Genomic DNA, 18,312 nt, shown 5'->3' on the forward strand with positions numbered 1-18,312 from the left:
TATAAATGTTTGCTTTGCTATAGATCTTTAGAAAAGCTCATCTTCAGTGAGTAGACATTAGTTTAAACTTTGTCAAAATCAGAGCTATCCTGTAATGCCCTGCAAGTTTCAGAGGATGAGAAAAAAGAACACAAACTAAGCATTGCTTTGAACCAGATCTGCATTTGCTATGTTCACTGACAAATTTTATTTTGCTCTAGTTTTCAGCACATCCAATGCTGAAACTAGTAGGTGGAGATTTACATGTGTCCATTTTCGCATTGACAACAAGAATATTTTTTTAATTTTCCTATTAACTTAAGGAAATTAGTGAGATACACACACCCTAGACTGTGGTAACGTATAACTGGTGGTATAACTGCAAATACAACTACTAACATCTGAGTGTCTAGAGTTCAATGACATTGATGAGAGTCTTGAGTGCTTATGGACTACAGTCAGGGGAAGGCCAACATGACAAATATCATGGTAGGAGACTGTTATAGACCACTCAATCAAGAAGAGTCAAATTAAATATTCTATTAGCAGCTGGGAGAAGTCTCACAATGGCTAGACTTTGTCCTTGTGCAGGACTTCAACTTACTGAAAATACAATACAAATAGGTAAGAGTAGAAGGTTTTTCAACTGATATGCTTGGAGGCTGTCTTGGACATAGAAACCATGTAATTACCAATAGTTTTGTATTCTCAGAGAAGTAAATTTTAATTTCTGCACTAGCATATTAAATTCTACGCAAATATTTACAGAAATTTACTTTTTACATAAGTTACTACTTCTGAGATTAGTACAAACATTTTAATGAAAAAGAATGGGGGAAAAAAGTGATAAAATTATCTCAATGTTAAATTTGAAGTGGGTTTTGTCTGAGTGGAAAGGCAAAATATTAATGTATACATCAAAGGAAAAAAAACCCTCTTCCTCTACAAAAAAGTCAATTATAAAGATGCATTTGGCCTTAATATTAAATTAAAAAGCTAAGCAGGTTTGTTTGTATGTACTATTCCTATTTTATAATGATGTATTTAAACAGATATATTCACACATGCACATATATAATGTGTGAGTATGCATGTGCATAGTTTATAGGTGAAGTCTTCTGAGTGGATAAATTATACATCTTTGAAAGAAGCAAAACACACCCTACATCAGCCTGGAGAATATAATTCCCTCTTCAAACACAACAAGAAGCAAAGAATAAATTGAAGAACACAGCTCAGTCCAGGATAAGAAAGCAGTAATTGATTGCACTGTTGCCTGAAGCAGCTTCATTTTTTTCTGATAATGAACCAATGCATATAATATTGCAGTGTCAAAGGTCATTTTCACAGAGCAAAATTCCTTCTTCATCTGATATCAATGTCTTCACCAAAAGCCCTGATGTGAAATTAATTTCCATCGTGCAATCAGCATTTAATAATTCTTTAAATATGTGAGGTAAATTTTGCCCCTATACAAAGGGTGAGCACAGAGGTTTCACAGTACTTCATTACAAAGTCACACAGATATTTTCAGCACACTGAAATGATTCTACATGACAGCACATGAGCAAACATGTCTCAAGCATACAGAAGGAAGAAAAATATTTAAGTAACTGGTTTTAAAGAGACTAAAATTATTCTAAGAACAGCAACTCTTAGGAACATTTTAGCACTAATGTATTACTGAAGACATCCTTGTACATGTAGATCAATATGGTTCAGGTTGGTCTTTGTCAAATTCAAAAAACCTCAGTCCTTTATAAACAAACCAAATATAAACCTATAAATCCAAGTTGGGTGCAGTTTGCAAATAGTCATTTCTGTCTCCCTTTTTCTGCATCATATTCATTTGACTTTATAAATAGCATAATGGGCATACAGTAGAATGAATGGCAAATCTCCAATTTCACTTATGTTGAAACCTCCTACTGTGTTTTGATCAAAAGATAAAAGACTAAAATCCTAAAACTGATATCTCATGGCATTTTCTTTGAACATTGACATGTTATAGTAGCGTTGATATGACACATTAATTTTCAGTTTAGCACCATACTTTCCTTACACATATTATTGTTTGAGAAACATAAGATAATTAGGGAGGGAGGTAAAGTTAATTTAAAAAAATAGCTGTCTGTATAATAAAAACAAGCTTTAATGAAATCTGTACCATTATTCTTTTTCATATGGAGCATAAGTGGATATTGATTTATAGAAAATCCTCTGTGATTTGTTTTGGCTTCCAGATTCCTTTTTCTATTATTCTTTGTCTGTGCTATTGATTTGATTGAGATCATCAAGGATAATGAATGACTAAATCCTATCATAAACAGGCAGGGCTCCTTATAAACTTATTGTTTAACTCTGGAACATCACTATTAAGCATCAACACCAAAGCTAATACTACTAGATAAATGTTATTAAGCTAGGTACTGAAAAACTTGTGGCAAGTGGTAATTTTAATTACAATTTAGACTTTACAGAAATAAATATCTCCAAGATCAGTCTCTTCTATCTGTCTCTGCTATTAAAATTGTTTTTTATAAACTCATTTCTTAGCAGACAAAAATTGTTATGTCCTAATACTAATCAGCTCTTGAAATTACTGATGGTAGCTACAAGAAGCGTGAGAAAATTAATGGAAAGAGAGGTCAAAAATGTCCTTTATTTATTATAACCTATTTAGGTTAAAAAATGGCATATTTCATTATAAATGAGAGATTAGCTATTTCAATGGCTGTGCTCATGCCTCAGAAACAAATGCCATCATATGGTAAGCTAATAAAGTTTTACAGTATTCACAATTCATAAATAATTTTGAACTCTAAATCTGTAGCCGTGAGTATATAAAAATGTTTTTTGAGAAATGTAGTTTGGGATATTGTGGCTTTTGCAAGATGAATCACATTCAAAAACTTCAGTTTTACAATTTTTTTGTTAAAAGGGAAATAAGGTATTTCTCAAGTTTAGACTCAGTGATTTTGTCCACATTTTATATTATAAAGAAAAACATGATATTTTATTTTTTTTTTCTGAAAGGTGTTGTTTATTTTTTTGTTTGTTTGTTTGTTTGTGGGTTTCATTTGGTTCTTTAAAATACTTGTTACATTAGCATACTGGAGAAGCTGTTAGTGCCTGTACAAAATGTCAACACCAACTCTAAAATCTCTGAAGCATATGGCCTCCTTGCATGCAATACACATATCTTCACAGTGCAACACAGAAAAAAAATTTGACATGCTAACATGTAGTTCTTTTCAATTATACCAAGATAAATAGTTATGCAACAAATTAAAAAAAGAAGTGTAGGTGTAACATATTGCCATGGATGTTGGGGAAAGTGAAAAGATCATTTGGAAACATTTTTATTTTAACCGCATAATGCTAAATTACCACACAAAATACAGAAGAGTAGAGAATTCATGCCTGTGTTAAAATACAATCATTAAAAAATTAATGAGAGTCTATATTTGCTTTTATATGTAACCAATGAATATTGAATGAATGTACTACATTTGTAAGTTGAATTTAAACTTATTTTTAACTATAGCTAGGATGGAAAGTACTTTTAAATCCATTGCAAAAGTCTTCTTTGTGAGAAGTTTTAACAATAATTGCATTTTCCTTTGACAATTCAAAATAAATTTACTCTATTGAGTGGCATCTTATATGCATGTATGATTTTTACTGTTATTCATTCTGATGTCTTTGGTCACAGTCTATTTTTTGTTTTTAAAAGGGAGGATTGCTACATATTTGCACAAAAATACATAAACAGTGTTGTGCTTACTTAGGCAATACTTTCTTGGGATCCTCATTTACACGTTTTTCCCCATGTGACAAGAACCAAAATGTATGAATTAAGGGCAGTGTAGAAATAAATAAATTGTCTATGAAAGAAAAATTTCTGAACAGTAAACTGTGAAAAAGTTTCAATGATTACATGGAAAACCACATTCTCAGTCTGTGTATAGCTTGTGCTATAAATTGGTTTGTGTTTTTCTTTTGCCTGAAGGGTAAATTTGGTCACCTACTTTAATAGAAAAAGCAAGGCAGATTAGGTAGGAGTGATTCTCTCATCCTTAAGAATGCAAACAAGTTATACTCCTAGTGCAAAGAAGTTGTATAAGTACATATATACTCAAAAGACATAAATGTTCAGCTATCTTGGATAGAATCAATCCAAGTATCTCTCTCTCCCTTAATTACTGAGGGAGAGAGATAAAACCCTAACCTTTAATAGGATTCATTTTACATAGCTTCAGATAATATATTTCAGAAATCAGCCATGTATTATAAACAGTCATCAGAACTCTCTCCACATTTAATGAAAATACATTGCCTCTTTCAGTTAATTCATCCTTTCTGTCTCAAACAGGATTTTTTAGATTGAACTGAGTATTCCATTCAACTACATGTTTCTTTCTTTTGATCATAGGTAGAATTTAGAAGAACTACAATAGACAAAAGACAAAATTAAGCAAGATTGATTACTCCCACACTCACTTGTTTTTCTGGAAATTTCCATTTTCCTCCATCATCTACAGAAAAGTTGCAAAGCCCTACCACAAATCCACAGTATCAATAAAAATCTAGACATTTCTTTGGGTCTATGAGGAAGAAAAGAGAAATCCATAAGATTTATCCTGTATTACAATATTTTCTTTCTTTTCTTTCATTCTTATCTACCCCCTCCTTATTTTTTCTTTTTTTTTTTATGAGATATGAGATGTAATATAAATTGTGGTCATGAAGCTACTACTTCAGTATCTCCCCTGGACAGTTTTATGCACACATAAAATACAGTAATCTTAGTCCAGAAACTCTAGGAGATATTTAGATGCAAAAGGTACTTGGCCTTTAGAAAGACTTGGAGATGATGTGCATTGCTGTGTGAGGTTGTTCGACACAGAAATAGAAGCATATACAAGAAAAAGAAGTTCAAAACAGCTAGCACTTTGTCATCCAGGTCGAATCTACAGTGCTGCTTGCTTGTTCACAAGCAAACACACATCTCACGATGCCATTGCTCAAGGATAATCTATTCAGAAGCTGATGCTGTCTGAAAAAGAGCTACAGGCATTTTGCAATACAACATAATTTCATAGGATGAGGTCAAGAATGTGTGTTATAAGACAGGCAAGGCATGAGGGTATCTAAGTTGTTCAGAAGTGTAAGGTATCCTGAAATCATCCTAAATGAGCAAAGTTTCATGGAATAGTAAATTACACAGAGTTGGAAGGGAACCTCTAGAATCATCAGAGTCCAACTTCTGGCATAGAACAGCCTCAGGAGACACCATGTGAGCCAAGATTAGATTTATCTCTTTTATCTTACCAGAAAGAAATGTAATATCAAGTGGCCCCGGTTTTGTTTTGGAGAGAACTAGCTATTCATCACCATTTTAATTTGAAAATTATGGGGATTACTTGATGTTATAAGTACTTTTGAGTCAGTAACATCTAGACTTAATTGTTCTAAGGGATACAGTCTGCTGGATATAATGCTGATATCAGTCAAGTGGGACCTGGGTTTAACTCAGTAGAGATGCCAATAGACACGCTTATTCAAAGCCCTAAAGAAAACCTCATTTCTCACAGTGTTCTATTGCAACCACAGAGAAGGGAGAGACAGGAGGTAGTGGGGAAAAGAGGGCCTGAAGAATGAAGTGCACTGCTTGAGTGCATCCATGAGCCACATCCGTTCTCTTAAAGCTGGGACACTATATAGTCAGAAAAAGTCAATTTAGAAATGTTGTGAGAGATTCCTCCCATTAAAAAAGTAGTGTCTTTTAAATGTGTAGCTTCTACCTTTTTTTTTTTTTTAATTATCTTATTATGTACACAATTTTTTTTCCTTAATTGTCCCAACAAATTTTAGGAAAGCATCATTGTAATTTTTCATATGTTACTGAGTAACCTGTTAAAATAGTCATTGAGTAGATTGATATTTAAAGACAATTAAGAATGACAAAAAAAATGCCAAAAAAAGTTTATTTTAAAATCCTGGATATTTTAATCCATACAATTTACAACTAAAATTAAATAAGATTAAAAAACTCCACAACAAACAAAACCAAACAAACTCAAAACCCAAATCCCACTTCTTTTTTCCTGATATGTACATCAATCATCTTTGTTTAATTAAGGCCTGAGTCCAATCAAAAAGAAGTTTTTAATGTAAATGAAAACAAAAAAAAGCGAGACATGTAAACTTGTTGAATAAGTCTTGATATGTGTAGAAAATATCCAGTGAGTTAGGGATATGCAAAAATAACAAGAGTAAGCAAGTGAATATAAGATTCCTACATTTCCTTGGGAACTAAAACGCCCTCAGGGATTTGTATAAACTTTTATAAGTTTAACTGGAGTTTCATTCACTGCTGATTCTTGTTTTCACCCTAATTTGTCGTTTTGCTGAACAAGATTTTGCCTTTCAGCTATAACTTATGGTTGTGCTATCCTTGCAGGATAAATGGAATGAACAGTTTTTTGAACACTTTCCAGTCACTGCTCTTGGATCTTAAGGCCAAGAAGATAATGAGGGAAGACTGTCTCAAACAATTAAGTAGGCAGAATGACATATTTCAGAACAACCTTGACTATTACTAGACTATAAACATGCAGAAGAAAATAGGACAGTTTAGACCAGCCTTAATTAGATGCTTGCATATAAACTGCGTGTAAAAAGAAGAGGGAAAAAAATGGGTCATCTAGAGGTCTGTTGTGCTAATGAGGGAAAAACATGAAAAGAGCTACCTACCTGTTAAATCCATAAACTGCATTCACAAGAAAGTGTGTCAGAGCTGCACAAACCTTCATAATCATATAAAGCTTGTCTTAAGATCAGTATTCTTAATGAATAATTTTTTATGGAATTTCTTTTAATATTTAACTTTTCAGCTTTTCCAGGAAAGACCAAAAAAACAAAAAGGTGCAAAATACCCGCATACCCAAAACCCAAACAAACAACCCAGTTCATTCCGTCTATATTATGCTGAGTTATAAAAAATCTGCTTCATTTTCTACTATGTGGCAGGTTTTATATTTTGTTGATTGGCCAGTGGAGTCTTCTTATTCTTTGGTATGAAGTTAGCATCTTCTAACCCTGGGATAAAATATTCCAGATGAAGCATCTGCAGTATTTTGTAGATATGAGAGAGTATATGTCTAATTGATCATTTTCTAAATGTCTTTTTTTTCCAGCTTTGCATTTTGATAGTTTCTGTTATGTAGTGATAATTTAACATGTTTTTCTTTACAATTATTTACAGCTCAAGAATCCTTGATTTGGATTCTTTTCACTCATCTTTACAAGTGCAAGGTTGTCTAAGAACCCTTAGGTTTCAAACACCTTTTTCTTGATGCTTTAGGTTATCCAGTTCTTTGTGGATTTGATTATTCCTTCATGTCAAGATTGTGTCTTAGAAAATTACCTTCATACCTTCCTACTTCCTATACTAAAATCACAAACTAGAATGCACATCAAGTCAGTACTAACAGAGCACCCTGAAAACCTCCAGGTGGCTGCCTCCTCTCGAATCAAAGTTATTTTCCTCTTACATAATGCTGTCTATACTTTACAATTCATGTACTATCAGAGCTTTTTCTGATTTAAATGAATATCTCTTATTTGGCTTTGTAATATAATCATTATTTAAATTCTGATAAATTAATTTACCACTTTTCCTTTTTTCATTCTATTTCCTTAGACATATTAAAGAATCAACAGAAGCCGTCATAGGACATTTTGTTTAATATTTAGATATATGTGTAGTGACACTTTAAATGATAAATGTCTTAAAATCACTTAAATTTAGCTTAAAGGAATGGATTGTGCTAGCAAGGCAGTGGGCCTAGCTTAAAATGGAAAACTTTCAAAAACATATTTGGAAAGTTTTGCATATATTTCATGAGCTTTTATAAAGTCATGGTTTTTGTAATTATGAAGAATTAAGTTGAGCTCTGGGAAAAGAGTTCATAATAGCAGTATGTAAATACCTTTGCAACAAAAGATCTATGTGTGTTAAACGGTGATTTATAAGAACCAACACAATAAAACCTACCTTTGTTAGGGTTCTGAGACTAAAATGTGCAACAATAAATATCATGGAAAGAGTTTCATGAAACTCTGTTGTCTGAATGAGTTTCACTTTTGTTTCAAAACGATAAGAGCTCTTTAAAATTAGGATTCTGACCCTGAAAAACAATTTTCATGTTAGATTCTTACACCAGCATTTTGTTTGCAAAAGTATCACTTTTTCCAGCAAAACAGTCAATGAGGCATCCACTGAAATTGTCCAAGCAGCTGAATTTCTTTTTGCTGCTCTGCCCACAGTTTCAACAATGCTGGAGATAATAGAGGTCTTTTTTTTTTCTTCTTTTCCATTAATATGGAGAAAAATGTGTTTTAAATACTCTAACATGAATGCAGTCCCTTAAATATGAGGATTTTTCTAAAACTGAAACCAATATTCCCAGCTCTTACACTGTAATTGTCAAGATAACTTCAGTATTCAAGTGGATTTTAAACAGTTGAACAACCAAAATTAAAGTAATCCAAGAATTTATATCACATAATATACCTAAACCACCTAATCCAAGATGTTTAGCTTTCTACCGAAGATTCCAGTAAACTATAAAATTATAAATGATTTAACCATTCAGATTACTCATCTTATTACTTGTAGAAAAGAAATGCAATATGTAATTCCATAATTTCTACCATAGTCACTTTTCTTATTATGCCTATGCAGGTACAAGCAATTTGTATAACTTACTTCCTAATTATTATCTCTAGCATCCAATGTTTTACACTGGTAACACTTTCTGGCTGATTTCCCTCTTTTGTAGAAACCTGAGGTAAATGTAAAAATAATTTTTATTTTTTTTTAATTGATTTTTAATTTTTTTGTTATATTTACAGAAATATTTGGCTTATACAGACCACATACATTAGATGCCAATCTAACCTGAAGAAAGGAAAGTAATTTTGTAATAGTACCAGTTTCTCATGGATATTGAAGGGATAGTATTCCACAATTATTCAAATGTTCAGGAAGCCATTTTATCTACTTCTGCAGGAACCTGATCTGTTACACATTCAGTAGCCAAATTGTATAAGGCCTCTGGGAAAGACTGTAAGAAGATTAGTTTAGAAATACTATCATTTCTGTTGGGCTTATTGTTTTGCGGGTGGGGGGAGGTGGGAACAGTGGTGGCATCTGTAAGAAGCTGCCAGAAGCTTCCTCCATGTCTGGCAGAGCCAATGCCAGCCAGGATGGACCCACTACTGGCCAAGGCTGGGCTAATCAGGAATGGTGGCAGCACCTCTTTGATAACATAGTTAAGAAGGTAAAAAAGCTATTGTGCATTTGCAATTGCCACCAGAGAAGAGTAGAGTGAAAACATGAGAGGAATTGTCCTGCAGACACTCAGGTCAGTGCAGAAGGAGGGCAGGAGGTACTCCAGGTGCCAGAGCTGAGATTCCCCTGCAGCCCATGGTGAGGCAGCTGTGCCCCTGCAGCCCATGGACATCCATGGAGATACAGAAATTCATCTGCAGCCGCTGGAGGAGACCACACTGGAGCAGGTGAGTGCCCAAGAGGAGGCTGTGAAGCTGTGAGAAACCTGTGCTGGAGCAGGGTCCTGGCAGGGACCTGCAGACCCATGGAGAGAGGAGCCCCCACTGGAGCAGTTTCCCTGGTAGGACTTGTGACCCTGTGGGGACCCGCACTGGAGCAGGCTGTGCCTGAAGTACTGCAGCCTGTGGAAGAGTGATCCACATTGGAGCAGTTCAAGGATAACTGTTGCCTATGGGATGGACTCATGTTGGAGTAGTTAATGAGGAATGTCTCCCACGGGAAGGACCCTACAGTGGAGCAGGGGAAGGACTCTTCCCCCTGAGCAGAAGCAAGAACAATGTGTGATGAACTCACCACAACCCCTACCCTGTGTCCCTGAGCTGCAGCAGGGAATAAGATGGTGTCTAAGAAGGAGGGAGAGGTGGTGGGAAAGTGCTCTTAAGATATATTTAATTTCTCATTACCCTACTCTGATTTGGTTAAGAAATAAATTCAATTAATATCCCCAAACCAAGTCTGTCGCCTGTGATGGTAATCAGTGAGTGATTACTCCCTGTTCTTACCTCAACTTATGAGCCTTTCATTATATTTTCTCCCACCTGTCCACTTGTGGAAGGGAGTGATAGAGCAGCTTTGTTGGATGCGTGGCATCCAGCCAGGATCAACACACTACATCATCACAATCTACAACACTCACACAGATAATATGAAATTAAAATTTTATATAGAAATTGTCTGGAATTACATAATAGAATATTTAGAAGTGCAAGTATTTTTTTTTTTTTTTTGCCAAAATGTTGAATATAAACATAACAATATATAATATTGCATTAGGTTTTTGTGGTAGTAAGGTTTTTGTAGTGGACAATGGCTTCAGAAGTGGCTTCTGTGAGAAGACACCAGGAGCTGCCCCCATGTCTGATAGAACCAATTTAAGCAGTTTCCAAAAATAAACCAGCTGCTGTCTAAAGCTGAGCCCATCAGGAGTGCTGGTGGTACTTTTTTGAGACCACATTTTAAAAAGAGTAAAATAAAAATTTGAGTGGTGTGTGTGAGAGAGAGAACTAAGAAAGATGTGAGATAAACACCCCAGAAGACATCAAGGTGAGAAAAGGAGGGAAAGCAGGTGTGCTCCAGGCATCAGAGCAGAGGTTCCCCTCTATCTCTTGGAGAAGAGCATGGTGAAGCTCTTAGTCCCCCTGTAGCCTGTGCACAGCCATGGTGGAGAAGATATCCACCTTATATCCCATGCTGGAGCAGGTGGGTCTGTCCTGAAGGAAACTGCAGCCCACAGAGAGACCACACTGATGAGGGTACCCAGCAAGATTAAAAAAGGAAAAAAGTTGCAGAATTTTGATTTATATCATAACCACTTCTAAATTATTAGGAGGGGGTGATTTTCTTCAGGTCTGGTATAATTTGACTATGTATGTATATTTATTAAATACTGAAAAAATAAGAATTCTGTTTTGTTGTGTGGCATATTCAAAGTACTTGCCTTGAGCTATAAGTTTTGACTGATGTGAGTTTTGGTCGCCTGAGAATATATTACTTTCAATTCCTGCAGCAATAGAGGATGTGTTAGAGTCAGGAGTTCCTCTGAATTTAAATATTCACAAGTGAGTTAGGGTGAGTTGAATTCAGAGCCCTTCTCAGAATGGTTTTACAGTCCAGATATACACATTATAGGAAAAACAGTTGATAACACTTATTTCCTTAGGTAGATGGTGTGAAGAATGATTCTTCATGCTGAAACAACAGTTTATAATCATTCAGTGTTAATATTAATAAGCATAATATTAAAAAAAAAAAAATTAAAAAGTGTTAGTTAACTTAAATGTTGTTCAATACTCAAAGATAATTTGATGGGTGCTCTTCACAGACACCTACAGACATCTGCGGTAGTCAAATATAACAGGTTTTTCAGTAACACGCAGTAGCGTGCTACATTGTCAATGAGATGTCTGATAGAAAATAAAGACAGACCTAGTTTTAAAATTTGCATCTATTTGAATCTCAGTTTTCTTTCAAGTTCTTCAGTAAAAACAATGTGTAAGACTGCTCAGTTTTTCTCTTTTGGGTATTTTGCGTTGTTTTTCAAAGACGAGAAAAATTTTTCTAATTAAAACACATAGCATTTATGGTGTCAGTAGTGATAATGTTTCTATATTCTGAATAATGCAATACAAAATATCACTTAAGAATAAGATAGAATAGACCATTTCAGCAGGGAGGGATCTGCCATGATCATTCAACTGCCTGACCACCTCAGGGCTGATGAAAAGGTAAAGCAAGGTTTTAAGGGCATTGTCCAAATACCTCTTAAACACTGGAAGGTTTGGGGCATCAGCTGCCTTTCTAGGAATGCTTTTTCAGCATTTGGTTTAACTCCTTAACCAAATTGCCTTTATATTTAGCCGAAGAATACAAAGAAGTCTAAGCACATACACCTTCAGTCCACCATAATGGATAAATCTGAGAACAGAAAATTTCTTGAGGGTGATTTCTTCCTCTCAATTATTTTAGGTGGGTCTTTTTAGTTTAAATCATATTTTTGGTAAAAATGGTTTTGGTTTCTGCCAATGTTGCTGCAGATTTTAATTCCGATCATTTAAAGATATTTTGTTACTATTATGAAGTCTGAAAACTTGATGTCATGTAATTATATTCCAATAGAAAACATATATAAAATTCATTTGAGTAACTAAGTGAATATGAACATTGAAGCTAATTGAGGTATGCTTACATATTGAATTATAATTTTCCAGAAGTAAATTCATATAATGTGGAACAACACTAAGTAATTTCAAACAGTAGAATTGAAAACATCTAGAAAATACAAAATACTTGTTCAGAACAATATGGGAGTCACTATATTTAAATTAAAGACAGTATATATGGGTTGGGGTTTTTCATGTGCATGTGCACCTCTGTGCATGTGTATATGCAGCTGTATTTATGAAAAGGTGGAAAGCAACTCAAAGAACTCATTAACTGAAGAAAACCCACATGGATAAAGGGCCTTTATGTAGATACAGAAGAACCATAATTTACATCAAATGAGATAAGGAGATAAACAGGTATTATAGAAGAGAGGAAAAAGAGGTGTAATATATATCCATTTTATACAAGAATAATAATGTTTTTAATATTTTTAATGACTTATCACCTCAGTTTCATTTACAGCCATTAACCATCTCTAAATATTATCTCAGCAACCACATTATAGTATGTGCAAATAATTTCATAAGCAGAGTGGATCAAATCTTACCACTTTAGCATTGACTCCCTTCTTTGAATTTACAACTCAACTATATTCTTTTTTAAATATCATTCCTTTTTTCAATCCAGGCTCTTTTCTATTTCTTGCCCTGTGTTAAAGCCTTGGATGCAGACCTGTCTTGTGGAATGGAGTGCAACATGCAGTCATTCCCCGATAGAAAACAAAAAACTCTTTTTCCTCACCATAAAAGAGTAGTAAATTCCTACCTTACAGCAGTACGGAGCCAAATTCTTCCTGATAAAGTACTTCATTCTGTCTGATTTCAGAAGCCTAAAAAAACAGGTGTCACCATTCAGTTCACTGTATGAACTCCCTGTGTGGTTGAAGGGCAGAAATGGGAACTTCTAGAATGACTTTGGTTTCATATTTGCATAAACAACTAAAATAAGTTTGGTGAATCATTCCTGACAAGAACCATTTTTTTGCATTGGCTGTAAGTGCCATCTAAATTACAAGCTCAGATATAGATAGCTACACTGCAATCTGTGAAGGACACAGGAAGTTAAAAGCAGTCATTATGAACATGATGCAAATGATGTGTAGAACAGCAAAGTGGAAAAAAATAGAGGTAAGCATTGTTGAATACATTCTCAAATTCCAGAACAAAATTTGCATTATTATTTCCCAAATATTAGCTGGTTTTTGGTTTTTTTTCTCTTGTATGATAAATTTTTCTCTTTAAATGATTTCTTTTATTTCTAGAATACTGACTCAGAGGCAGATCATGAAGTACTGACCTCAGATACAGTAGCAAATAGTAGCTAGAAAGAAGTTCAGAAAACATGCCACTTAAAACAATACAGTGTTTTGTCATCCATTTCAAGTTTTGTACTTGACTGTATAAAAAGTTCAATTTATTTTAGACAAATTCTTGAGGGACAATTTATTTAATTAAAGTTTACTCTTTACTCTTTCACCACTATCCATCTTTGCATGTAAGAAGATACTTTTAAAATAAAAACCAATAATAAATAAATAAATAATATTTTTAAATAAAAAATATTCTTTTCCAATATCAATTTTCTAAATTTTTCTCTCCCACATACACAAAAATGTGACTATATAAACACAAAATTATCACTTTTGGGAAATATATGCTAACTTTCAATTGTTTATTTCAATAGACAGCTAATTTCACATTCTTCTTTTTTATTACTTGTTTCTGCTTTAGATTGTATTACTTTTAAAAAACATAATTGTTTCAGGGCTTCTACCCCAGCCTGTATTTAAATAATTCACCCTGAATTTTAACAATTATTTCTGTGATGTCAGTGCTTTGGGCAACACAAATGAAATTCTAAATGGTATTATCTTGTATTTCATTCTCTATTAATCATGAGCAATAATTCCACACTACAGTATGTGATTCAGGCTGCTTAATTTAGTCCCTGAGAAAGTTAATGCAGTTGCCACAATTAGGCACCCAGTGGTCTCTGAAGTGACACAGAATACCCAAGCTTGCTGTTCAGGGATATTTGACAAGCCTTAGGACATAACAGAGATTCTTTCCTCTCTGTCTCTATTCCTGGAAATCAGGAGGGATGCCTTAGAGACTTCTTGAATGCCTCTACTTTGGCAAGTGAGGATAATACCATAGGAACACTGTCAATGGTGTCTACAAGGCCTTTTATTGAATAAACTGCAGGTGTCTAAGGGGAGCTCAAGGATTCCACAGATTCCACATAGTAAATGGACAGATCATATTTAATTCTAATTACATTTGTGGATGTGCACCTTTAGATAACCTAGATATAGGCACCTAGATGTTCAAAGTGAATCTTACCCTTCAAGTTCTTTATAAAGCAATTATTAAGGAAAATCCTGGCTATGTCCTACAAATGAGTAGCTCTGTGTTTTTGAAGCGCTACAGAGAAAACTACTTTCTGTTTATATTTGGGTATCACTGTGAGAATTCCTCTGTTTGTGTGAAATTCCAATAAATATGAATAAAGGCTAACATTGAAGAGGGACTCCAAGCTTATAAAACAGCTTAAGTGGACAATTTGGCTGCTAACTTGGAAAATCAATTCCCCTGTATTCAGAAATAAGTAGGTAATAAATCACCTGACTGAGTTTTTAAAATAAATCCCTGAAAAGCAAAACCCAGTGAGAAATTTTTTTCAATATACATAAATTTTCAAATCAGAGCTCTCAGCTTACTAACTGAAGAACCATTGAGGCAACCTCTCAACTGTAGCCTTATTGATGTTGAGCCAGAATTTTGTAGCTGGTAAGAAAGACAGGGAAAAAAATGATCACAGGTCTCATTGGATTATTAAGGAAGTCTGTGAGTACTCATGTAATTACATAAAATTCCATATAGGAAATTTATCTATTAGTGTAAACGTACACAACATGGGATGTTCAGATAAAAAGTCAAAAGGAGGGATCAAGGTGGATGTTGGTGGGGGTGGGGGATGAGTGTGCTAAAATTGTGAGAGGCTAAAAGGTGCCATACATATGTAAATATGCTGCTGATGGATATGATGGATATTCTTGTATGGCTACGCTCTGTTCAACGCAGTCGGTCATGTTTTATTATTAAGTTATATTCCTATTTGGGGTATGATATTGCTCTCCATTCTGTGTGTTTGATTTTCTAGTTATTATCCTCAACCTACACCAGCTAGGTAAAGCAGGAGGAAGACATAGTCTGAAAAGACTTGAGGTTGAATATAGAGCCTGCATGAACAGGGTCTAATCTTGGATTACTATAGTCTGGTACAAGATTTTGAGTGTGTCATGGGTCAGCTTTACCTTTAAGACAGCTTAGAAAGAGGGGAAGTTGGAGCTGCTGGTGGCTGATGGGAGTTTTTCCTCCTGACCAATTATCAGTCATTTCTAAGAATTGACAGCAGATCTGACCATTAAAAAGTGAATTCAACTTGTGAACACCCCCTTAAGAAGTACAGACAGAGTTCTCTTGCCCTCTTTGGTTTCTGGCTTTTGACAAGGTAACGAGGCTCTGTCCTGGCCTCCTTCCCCCCCTCCAGGCCGACAAGGCCGCAGGGAGGGGGGAGGGAAGAGAAGCAGAGTCGATCAGCTGAGCTTGGTTTTCGGTTTCTGCTGCTGGACTGAAACCTGACACTATGAACTCTTGCAGCTTTCTAAAGCTTTTAATTCTTTTACTACTTGGATAAATGAACAAATTACTCCTTTTTCTCAGAAAAGACAGAGAATGAGAGAGACGGTCAACATGCAAAAAACATCATAGAACCACTAAAAACAGTGAGAGAAAGAGTTAAGTTTAAATAAGAAGGAGCGAATAAGGAGATGCGTACAGCTGAAATACCTTTCTGTTAAAGCTATGGAGATGGATAATAGTAGTTTAAAAGACTCCTTTAATTCATGACTAGAGTATGGGAGGAATAGAGTGTTCAAAGTGTGGACTTTTAAAAAAAGAGTAATTGTGATACTATGAGTTGCTGGAGATGGGTAGAGTGAAGATTTTTTGAAGCCTTGAAGGGCAAAGCAAAAGCTGTTTTCCAGGAAGGCTCACAGAGACAGATGAAGAGGACTTCTGCCTTTGAATAACTCATCCTTAAAATAGTATCCCTAGACTCATTTGACCCATGCACACCTCGGAGTGATGTAGAATGGGAGGAGTGAACTCTAAAAACTCCATAGATCGGCAAAAAGAGACTTCTGTTTCTCTACAAAGACTGAAAGAAAGACTAGCAAAAATTGAGACTGTTTTTGACCACCAAAGTTCTAAATACTTTTTGTCTCTATGTTATCATGTGTACAAAAGAATGATTAAGTGGTGAGAGATAAAAGGGTTTTCTGGAAGTTTATTCTAGTGTTCTTATTCTTGTAGTTTGTTAATAAACTGTTTCTATTCCTTTTAAGTTTTAAGCCTGTTTTGCTCTTATTCAAATCCATATCTCACAGAAAAAAAAATAGTAATTTTTTAGTTACTGGTTTTAAACCACGACAGTGTTACAAAAATTTGGGAATAACTGCAAATCAAAGGAGAAAATGTTTAAATCCACTCATGAGCCTGCATCCTGCTCAGCTGGAAGGAAGGGACGGGAGGTATTGTACACACATATACAAGTGCTGTGTGTATACTGTGAGTGTATATAACCAGATCTCTGGCATACCTGTTCTACCTTGCTCCTGAATGGACCTGCAAACAGGACCAGCAGCAAGGAAGTGGAAGAGAATTAATCCCTTGAGCATTAAGTTTACAGAAGTTAGCTTCCCTTAACAGTGGGAATAACCATAACCACTCTTATTACTGTTTCATAATTTTGTTAATATTGAAGATACAGCCCTCTGTACTCAGGTACATTTATGCTGATAGATCAGTATGGCTTCATCTCCCAATCATTATTTTGCAAATATTATATGAACTTTTCAACAAGCACCAGAGTAAGAATTACAGGTTCTTCACATAGTTTACTTCATGTACTGACATTTTAAATAGGTGTTGACCCAGGAAAGGATACATTTCATCTTTAACAACACCAGGAACTTTGTCTAAAATAAGCATTGGATCAAGCAAATAGAGAAAACAGTTTTAGTAAGAAGATTAGTTTAGTTAATCAAAATTATTATGGTGACTAAGAGCTTGGATTTTTGTGCATTTTTTTTCTAACTCACATCAAGTAACACCTGTTGAATTCTTGAGAGTGATAATAAATTCTTTCATTTACTTCAGTTTACTATTTCACATTACAACATGTTATTTCTGAATTAAGTATCTCACTGAAGTATCACGCATTGTAGATGACAAAGAGAAAATCTAATAAAGGCAAGATCCTTTAGAGTTCAGAAATTTTTCATGCTAGTATTATTATTATTATTATGCAAAACATACAGCAATATTTGACGTGTAAACATGCTGTAAGCATGCCATAAAAGAGATATGGTAGGAAACAAACTATAAAAAGCAGCTGTGTGTCAGCTGTAACTGACTGTATGAGTACTGATAATGTGCTTCCGTGCAGTGTTAGATGAATTGGAAGCTTCAGTGTCATTGCTTAAAGTAACCTTACCTGACTTATAAATCAGAGTAAGCAGGTTTAATTTTCTATTTCTTCACTGACACCTGACACCTGCTTAAAGGATGTAGCTATAACAGAGGATAAGGATAAAGCTGTAACAGAACTCTGGGAAAGGTGGAAGCATGATAATTTAAACCACTTTTTATAGTTATGCCAGCATTTATTATTTTTACCGGTGAGATCTTCTACCCTGTTTTCCCATAATTTAATAGCTGAGCATTGGTTCAAACTTCTAAACCTTTTAAGGAGTTTTCTAACTCAAGACTACAGATCTGGCTTATTCCTTCCACTTCAGTTTAGAGGTGAGTGCAAGACATTTTAAAATATATGGGAAGAGTTCAGAATTATTACAGGGTTTACAGATATTATATGGATTGTCTTCACAATATTGTCCCTAAAATAAAATGTTTGGCTCTAACCTCATCTTATTCATATAGTCCAAATTTTCATACTCCAGAATA

At 34.6% G+C, this 18,312-nt stretch overlaps 1 long non-coding RNA gene across 1 annotated transcript in view; it reads right to left on the reverse strand.

Moving 5' to 3' along the window:
- LOC106628005 (uncharacterized) overlaps positions 1-13,129 on the reverse strand; it is a 37,443-nt gene extending 24,314 nt beyond the window's left edge. Inside the window, exon 1 of the long non-coding RNA XR_001331189.2 lies at positions 13,049-13,129. This is a non-coding gene — a long non-coding RNA (uncharacterized LOC106628005). The remainder of the gene's footprint in view (positions 1-13,048) is intronic.
- Between the last annotated feature and the right edge of the window lie 5,183 nt (positions 13,130-18,312).

The sequence above is a fragment of the Pseudopodoces humilis genome, chromosome 2, assembly GCF_049639895.1.
Source record: "Pseudopodoces humilis isolate 2021_Gansu_Grassland_sample_001 chromosome 2, ASM4963989v1, whole genome shotgun sequence".
Lineage (NCBI taxonomy): Eukaryota > Metazoa > Chordata > Aves > Passeriformes > Paridae > Pseudopodoces > Pseudopodoces humilis.